Source organism: Ictidomys tridecemlineatus, chromosome 8 (genome assembly GCF_052094955.1).
Source record: "Ictidomys tridecemlineatus isolate mIctTri1 chromosome 8, mIctTri1.hap1, whole genome shotgun sequence".
NCBI classification, from domain to species: domain Eukaryota; kingdom Metazoa; phylum Chordata; class Mammalia; order Rodentia; family Sciuridae; genus Ictidomys; species Ictidomys tridecemlineatus.
The window spans coordinates 113185121-113193793 of NC_135484.1; the positions used below are offsets into that span (position 1 = coordinate 113185121).

The 8673-nt window shown below is 54.2% G+C and overlaps 1 long non-coding RNA gene across 1 annotated transcript; it reads right to left on the reverse strand.

The window, feature by feature from the left end:
* Positions 1 to 596: 596 nt before the first annotated feature.
* Positions 597 to 3764, reverse strand: LOC144366220 (uncharacterized). Its single transcript, XR_013425192.1, has 3 exons — positions 3440 to 3764; positions 1355 to 1445; positions 597 to 1027 (listed from the first exon to the last, which is right to left on the reverse strand). It is a non-coding gene; the product is annotated as an uncharacterized LOC144366220 (long non-coding RNA).
* Positions 3765 to 8673: the final 4909 nt, after the last annotated feature.

Below are 8673 nucleotides of genomic sequence, written 5' to 3' on the forward strand. Positions count from 1 at the left end.
TATGGCAATAGAGTCACAATCGTGGTTACCATTGGAGGGGCACATATTTTGAGTTGCTGATAATGTGGCAATGACCTATATTTTGATGTGGCTGGTCATTACATGAGTGTATACATATGTAAGAATTGTGTTGTACACCTCGGTCTACTACAGTTTACTGCATATCTCAGTAAAAAAAAAAAAAAATATATATATATATATATATAATGGTGATGTCTCCCTGGGGTACTACTCATGCCCCACCCTCCCCCAAATCCCCTGAACACACCCTCAGCAACAGCCTCCTCAAGCAGGATGGATAGGAGAAAGCTCTGCTTAAGGGAGGGGGGGAGGGATCAAGGTCTCTTTCAAAGAAGGCAGGAGGGAGCAGGTGAGTGACTGTCCCCCAAGTTATCTGTGAGGGGGGTTGCTCTTGGTGTGTGGGATTGTACCCTGAGGTTTTCCCTAGACACTGAGCAAATGGCACCAACCCTTCCCAGATCCAAAGAATAATCTGCTGTATTTCTTTATTTATATATAATATGTTTATTAGAACTTTATATATATTAGTTGGGTTCATCTCGACAAAATCATACATGCATGGAATTCGATTTCAGTTTATGGCCCCCCCTTTGCCTCCCCCTTTTCCCTCCTATCCTCTCCCGGCCCCCTCTTCTCCTTCCTCTGTTCTGCCAGATTTCCTTTCGCTTCTCTATTTATTTATATTTGATTGGTTCTTTTTGCTGTATTGCTTTTGAGAACAGGCAGTGTTCAAAGCCCTGGAAGGTGCTTTGCCTCCTTCAGACCTCCAGGGTTTGCAGTGTTTTCCTGTTGAGGACACAGGCCCTGAACCTGGAGGAGCTCCGGGAAGATGTCCTGCAGAGTCCGCAGGGAGCAGGGTGGAGCCGCCTCCACTGGGGGTGCCTGGGGTTGGGTTGGGATGCTGGGCTGTGGGGGGAGGGCCAGGTTTGCCCTTTGAGGGAGGGATGGGGGATGGGGCTTCCCAACTAACATGGTGACCAAAGCTGGGGCACCTCAGAGTGGTCACCTGCAAATGGAAAGGCAAGTGTGTGTAGTCGCTGGGCAGGTTACGGGATGTGTGGGGTCCTTTGAAAGAAGCTTGGACCTTCCCCCCACCCAGCCAAGGGAGCAGAGAGATGAAGCTTTCCTTCTTTTGTGCATCCATGACACCCCCTCTCTCTTCCCCCACTACCTAGGTCTCTCCTGGGCCCTTCAGCATGCTGGGCAATATAGTTTACTTTAAGGGGATTTCCCTGTGCTTATTGGCTGGTTGATGGTGCAGAGTGGATGGTAGCTCAGGGGAGAGGTACCAGGAAGGGGAGCAAGGCGGGTGGGCGCCTCCAGAACTACTCACTGGTCTTGGTTCAAGGGGAGGAGCACACAGTTCATCTACTGTAGGAGAGAGATGAATAGGGAGCCTCTGCCCTTTAGCCAGCCCCGGGGACCTAGGAGGATAGATGACAAAGAGATGATAGCTCGGTCCCCTTCTTCTGGGAAGTTCTCTCTGCTCTCTAACTAATATTCTTCCTAATAGAATATCTTCTCAGCTCTGTCCTTGGTGGAAGTGGAGAGGCTGAAGGCCATGGGTCAGTAGGTCTGCAGAGCAGGGACAGGACCCAGGGAGCTCCACCCACATCGGGCCTTTCCCCTGAGCTGCAGTGGTCCTGAGGGGTCTCTCCCACGCCTTACTCGCCCAGGGAAGACCCACTTCCTTGCACTCTGCAATGGCACTCTAGTCCCTCTCTGGGTTTGGGATGGAACCTGACACAACTTCCTCAAGAGCAATTGGGGAGTGGAAACTGGTGAGTTCCCCTAGGGGAACAGGTGACAGTAGCAAGTTGCTCCAGCCAAACCCTCACATTCCACACTCCAGGCCACCATTTGATTAGTCAATATTCCCCTCCTAGTTTTAATTGTGTATTTTTTTTTCTTTACTGGAGAGGTTACTATACTTCATGGAGTCCAAAATCACAGAGCCACAAACTGCCCCCTTGGTGTCCCCGCATACCCAGTTCTCCCCAGAGACAACGACCTGCTTCCCTTTCTTGAGTCGACTTCTGCAGATGCCATACAGGGACCCAGAAAGGCAGGTCTTGGTTTCCCTTGGTTATGGGGTTACCACGACCATAACCTGAAGTCCCTTCGCTCAGGGGAGACAAAGATCAGAACGCGGGCGAGTACCTTTGTGGCTACTGAGTGACCAGTTTTGCAATGAGAGACCTGGAAAGCCGGTGGGGGCGGGGCTGCTGAGAGGCTCCTAGGACCAGACAGCCCCGGGGAGCCCCGCGACAGGCCGCCGGGCGGGGGCGCTCCTGGGAGGGGAGCCTTTGAAGCCGAGGGAGGTCCTGGCATCAGGGCGAGCCTGAGACCTCGGGCACTTGGCGATTCCACCTGGGGGCGCGAGGGGTGCGGTGGGGCCAGCCCTGTCAGCCGTGAAGGACTTTAGACTTGATCTGTTCAGTGGGGAGCATCCAGGGGACTCAAGCGTGACTGACAGGATCGGGCTTGTGTTTTGGAAAGATCCCGGTGGCTGCTGTGTGTTAGGAAGATGGATGGGATGAGGGGCCGCGGGAGCAGCAGGCAGGCCAGCTGGGTCCTCGCTCCCTCCTCCAGGCCCGGCCGCGCTCGCAGGCTCAGCCCGCGCCCCGCCGCCCCCGCGTGGACTCTGCGTAACCGCAGCCTTCCTGGCCTCGCGCCCCTGCCTCCGGCGCAAAGCGGGCGGCGGCGGGTGAGCCCAACCCTTCCAGTGACTTCAGCCTCCCGCCGAGTAATCCGACTCCAGATTCCCCCTCCAGCTGCCTCTCCCACTCCCTTTCCTGCCTAGATACTGTGATGGGAACTGTGCTCTCACCAACTCTGACTCCTCATTTCTTCTCCACTGTCAGTGCATGGTACCTGGTACTTCTCAGTTGGCAGCTTATCTTCCTCCCTCCTGCAATCTCCTCACCCCCCAGTACTGGCGATTGAACCCAGGGGTGCTTTACTACTGAGCCACACCCCCAGACCTTTAATAATAATAAGATAGGATAGGATCTCACTAAGTTTGGGGCTGGCCTCAAATTTGTGATCCTCCTGCCTCAGCCTCCAGAGTCCCTGGGATACAGGCGAGTACCTGGCTCCAGGCCTCCCTCCTGCAATCTTGCAGGCTGATAGCAGAGTTCTCTAGGACACACTGCTCTCCTGCTCGGTAATTCAGCCACTCCTTTGGGTCCCTGTTCTGTGGAGGTTTCTCTGGCTCCCTGATCAATCCTGGGTGCAGGACATCCAACTTGTGTCTCCTCATTACACAGCAACTGGAGGCTCTGCCATCACTCAGGAATTTGGTTAAAAGACTAGGGGTTCTTCCTTCTTCCCTCCAAACCACACAGTTTGGGTCTTGTACCGCCCTTTCTATTTTTGGCTGTTTCCTTTTCTCAAAGCCCGGGTATGAACTCCTCACCCGGGAGGTTGGTCTCTTTCCGGTTCAGGTCCATTTTCCACCTCCTCCACTGTTTTGTGCAGGGAAAAGGAAGGCCGGCCTCTACAGCTGCCTTCTTGGGCATGCGCTTGCTCTCTGGCTTCTAGTTGGGTGCCTCGGATGGGAGGTGTTGGCAAAGGATCTGAGAGTGGGAGGAGGGAAAGGCCAGGGTGTTGGTGCCACCTGGCCCTCTGCCAGGTTGCCGTTAGGCGGAAGCTGCGTTTCCCTCCAGGGCTCGGCGAGGCTCCCTCCCTGTTGGGTGGACCACCCGCACCCACAGCTTCTGCTCAGGCCAGTCTCTGTAACAGCGTCCTCCCTTTCCCCCTTTGTGCCTGAGGTGGCAACCAGCCCTAAGGTGCCATCACCTCACTCCTTTCCTTGCAGTTGCCCACCCCTCTGTAAAGAATTTCTTCATTTATTCTCTTTCAATTAAGCCTCGGAATGCGCCCCGGGTCTGCTGCTCAGACTGACGGCCGCGATCCTCAGCGACCCCTTCCAGGTGCCTCAGGCTCCGCCCTCTTGCTGGGGGCGGGGAGGCTCGGTATATCTCCCTCTATCTTTGGTGATTTGTCCCCTGACCTCGGACGAGTTCCTCCGTGCTGGGTGGGTAGACAGACTTCCTTGCTAGGTCGGTCGCAAGGAATCCCCGTGCGCTCTGGGCCTCGCCCAGTGCCTGGCACACTGTAGACCCGGGTAACCCTCAGACCCCTTTCCCTTTGGGGAATGGCTTTCTCTCCACGTCTGCCTCCACCTGACCGGGGAAGAATACTCATTGCCACCCAGAAAGGAATCTAGGGACTGGAGGGAGTGCACCCAATGACAAATCCCGTCTCTGACCCTAAGCGGTGACGCCCTAACCCAGAGAGTGCCTTTCAGTACTTCATTGGCCTTCTAAATGGAGTGTGGGTGGGACGGGGTGCCGGAAGGACCAGGAGAGCCCGATCGCCCTCCCACCGCCACCAGCGCTGCCCGGCCAGGAGCTGCTCTTGCGCCATTAGCCTTCAGGAATAAAAAAGAACGGTTTCTTAAGTCAAGAATAATTATTTCAACCAGCTTTCCTCCTCAGCTCGCCGCTGTGCCGGCTGGGCCGCGTGTGCTGGCTGACAAATTAATTTCTATTATTTATATTGAGCTAGAGAGGAAGCACAAGCCCAGGGAACCCGGAGGGGGAGGCGCGCGGAAGGAGGGGTCGTGGAAGAAGTGATGGGAGATGGAGATGCAGAGACAGGGACAGACAGTGGAAAGAGCCCAGGGAGGGGACACAGAGACCGAGGATCAGAAATAGAGACGGAAGAAAAGAGAGTTGGTAGTTGAATGGAAAGAAGCCGAGGAGGATGAAGGAGGCAGAGAGAGGGAGGGCAGGGGTGGAAGCCAGGCTGGGCCCTGGGGTGCGGGCACTGGCTCTGCTACCTGCACCTGCAGGGGAGACTAGGTCTGGGTAATCGGCAGCAATCTGCGCTCCCGTGAAGATCTGCCAGGGAGCTGCTTTCTCTGTGCTTCCCATCTGGGACATGCACTGGCATATCATTGAGCTCTCAGGCAACTGCTCCTCATGACCCATCAAAATGCACAGAAATGAATCTGCCTCCTCCAGCCTCCCAGGTGCCTCCAGCCCCATGACTCTTCCTGGGGAGCCCAAGAAGGCCTCATTAAATTTATCCCACCCAGATCAGAACCACTAGAAGCTTGGAGGCAATGTGCCCCTTCCCACCCCTGTCGGTCACTCTCTCCTTTATTTTCCCTTCTCCTTCCCCTCTTAGGATGGAGGGGGCACTGGCGTGGCAAGCACCTTCCCCTGGAGGAGAGATGGGGGCACAGGATGTGGACCCATTTTAAGCAGGATGTGAGGCTGGCAATTAGAAGCATAACACTCTCCCTCTTTGCAATGATTGGGAACTGCTTCCCACTCCCAGAGTGGGCAAGGTGGGCCTTCTGTCCCCTCGTCCTGCCAGGATGCAAAGCCAGACTTACCTGCTCTGGCCCTGCACCTTTTAAAACTTTACCTCTTGCTAGGCTCAGTGGTGCACGCCTGTAATCCCAGCAGCTAGGGAGGCTGAGGCAGGAGGATCACAAGTTGGAAGCCAGCCTCAGCAACTTAGTGAGGCCCTTAGCAACTCAGTGAGACTCCATCTCTAAATAAAACATAGAAAGGGGTGGATGTGGCTCAGTGGTAAAGTGGCCCTGGGCTCAATCCCAGGTGCCAAATAAATAAATAAAAGGATGCATATTATACAATCCTTTACTTCCTTTCTTAAAGTGGTGCTGGGAATGGAACCCAGGGCCTGTAGCTGCTAGGCAAGGGCTCTACCCCTGAGCGACATGCCCAGCCCTTATCAAGGAAAACCTTAAAGGTACAGCTCTTTGAGTTTTGGCATGTGTTACATACACACATCCTTGTAACCACTAAGCGCTTAGATGATGACAGAAAACACCCCCAGCACCCCGAGACATCCCCTTTGTGCTGCAGTCTCAGTCTATGCCCACCCTGCCCCTGCTCTGTGAGGTAGCTATGATTCTGACCACTCTCAACACAGAGTAATTTTTCTTGTTAGTGAACTTCATATATAAAGAATCATGCAGAAGATGCCCCTTGCTGCCTGGCTTCTTTTGTTTATTGTCCATGTTGCAGTTTGTAGCAGCGACTCATTATTTTTCATTATATGAATATATAAAAATTCATTAGTCCATTCTCCTGTAGATAGATAGATGGGCTGTTTGCAGTTTTTGGCTATTGTGAATAAAGCTTCATGAACGTTCTTACACCTGTTTCGCTCTGCACATTAAGGGCAGTGTGACGTTGGGCAAGCTACCAAATTTCTCTGAGTCCCAAGTTCTTCACCTCTAAATGGAAAGGAGGAATAATGTTAACTATCCTATGGAAGTAGTGATGCGGATTAAATGAGATAATACATGCAAAGTGTCCCTCACAGTGCCTGGCATACAGTAAGCACTTAATAAATGCCACTTCCTTTATCCCATCATCTTTGGGGGCCTTGGAGACGAGGTTGCTGTATATAATTTCCAGCCTGGGACTCTGTGGTTAGAAAGCCAATTCAATAGCAGACACCACGGCAGCAGAATAATCATCTTCATATGCTCACGACCATTTTCTGAGTATCCAAGGGCAGGTTTTACTGTCATTTCTATCATCACCCACTGGCTGCTCTCTGTGGCCTTTTGGCTTCCTAGTGCATCAGGGTCTGCTGCCCATCTAACTGATGGGAAAACTGAACCCTAGAATAACTTCAAAGATTTGCCCCAAATCACTTATCCATTTTTATGAGTCATTTGCTGAGAGTAAAACATGTCCCTTTCATCTCTGTACCTTTTGGTCCCTAACACAGGGATGGGAGCTCCTGTTTGTGGAATAGATAGAACCTGCAGCTCCTTCTGGGCCCAGTGCTTCCCCACGGGCTGCCTTTATGAGGAAGGGATGGCTGTGGCCCCCTCTACCCCTCTGCACATGATTTCTTTCCCGGGGAGGCCTCCTTTGCCTTAAACGGACAGGTCATAAGCAATGGAGAGCTTTGTACCTTGTCCTGAAAGTGAAATGGGTCCGCCCAGTGCACATCCTGGGTGGATAGAGAGTTCCCAGGGTTCGTCACATTTGGCCTCTGGCCTGGGGGTCAGTCCTAAGTAGGTCGGTGGCCTGCTTGGAGAGGGGGCTGCTTTCCCAGTGCCCAGCAGCCCTGAGGCCAAGGGCAGTTCAGCTTGCCTCACTGGTGAGGCGGGATGGCCCTGGGAAGTCATCTGCTACCTGGGCCCGGCTTGCCTTGTGTTGGACAGGTCCCCTCCAGCTGGAATGTGCACTTGGGAAAGAGGCAGGCACTGTCTCCTGTTCGGCGAGTGCAGGGAGCTGGGGCTGGGGGCTGCAGTGCTCTGCTGAGGGCCTCGGGCCTCAGAGACCCCATGGAGCTCTCCTTCCCTCTGCAGCCGTCAGAGGAGGGGCCGCTAATTGCAGGTGGAGGACTACTAATGAGCCCGCTAAGGACCTGGGAGACAGCTCTGATGGCGCTAAAGGGCTTCCCCGAGTTTCCTTAAAAGCCCTGGTGGCAGAGAAGCCTCCATTAGCAGGAGGATTAATCACCACACGGATCTCGACCACCCCCTTCCAAGGTGCCTCCAACTGCCCCGCTGCCCCCTCAAATCAGAAATGATGGGGTTTGGAGTTTAGAGATGCCCCCACCCTTGACCCGCTCTGGCTGATCCTAGACAAGAGCGCAGGGCAGACAGGTGGGGGTCCGTGAGGCTGTACCCAGAGAAGGTGGGTGACAGAGGGATGGGGGACAGAGCACTGAGAGGCAGGGCCGGGGCCTCTAGGGAGAGATTGCCGAGACCCTCAGGAGAATGCAAATGATATGCAAATTATGCCAACCATTAGTGATTAGTTGTGGGTCAACAGCTCAGGTCCCCTGAGTAATAAGCTGGCAGCTCTACATTCTAAGCCTCTGATTGGACTCAAGGGAGGCGACAGGGGCTTGGCCCTGGTGGGCCTGAGCTAGAACCTCTGGCCCCTCGGGTCTCTAGCCCCAGGGGGCACTGTTCTAGCCTCCCCTCTGTCCAGCAGTGAGGGGTTCAGGCAGCTGGGGGCCCAGAGAAGCTCCTGTTCATGCACCTCCCCAGCTGCAGAGCCAGCTCAGCCCTCTCTCCTGAGGTGACTGTCCCAGGCTCAGCAGCTTAGCTCTAGAGTCCCCTCTTCTCCCTCTCCCCTCTCCTCCCTTCCCTCTGGGCCCTCCTCTCTGTGTGAACAGCTCTCTCCCCTCCTCCCTCTCTCCTTCTGTTAGTGATGCCCTGTGACCTTGCCTCAGTGCCCTTGATGGACAGCTTAACAACTTCACTGCCTTGCGCCTCTGTCACTTCATTTGGACCTGGTTCTCATTTGACACATTCAGAGGGACCAGCCAGCCTTGGAGGGTTGGAGAAGGGGGACCTGCTCCATCATTTCAAATTACTGAGAAAACTTGAAACTGCCCATCTTGTCTGCCCCTGAGGGCAGGGAGAGGGGACTCTGAGAGGGCACCTTGTCCCCCTGTCTTGCTCCAGGTCATGCTGGACATGTGGAGAGGGCTTTCTGTGCTGCCAGGAAACTCTGCTGCCTTCTCAATGCCTGGGCCTGCTCCCAGCACCCTGGTGGGAGAAGATTCTTCCTGGAGTCTCTGCCCCAGCAGGAGGGGAGAGAAGTGGATTTAATTAATATTTGCCAAGTCCCTGCTGTG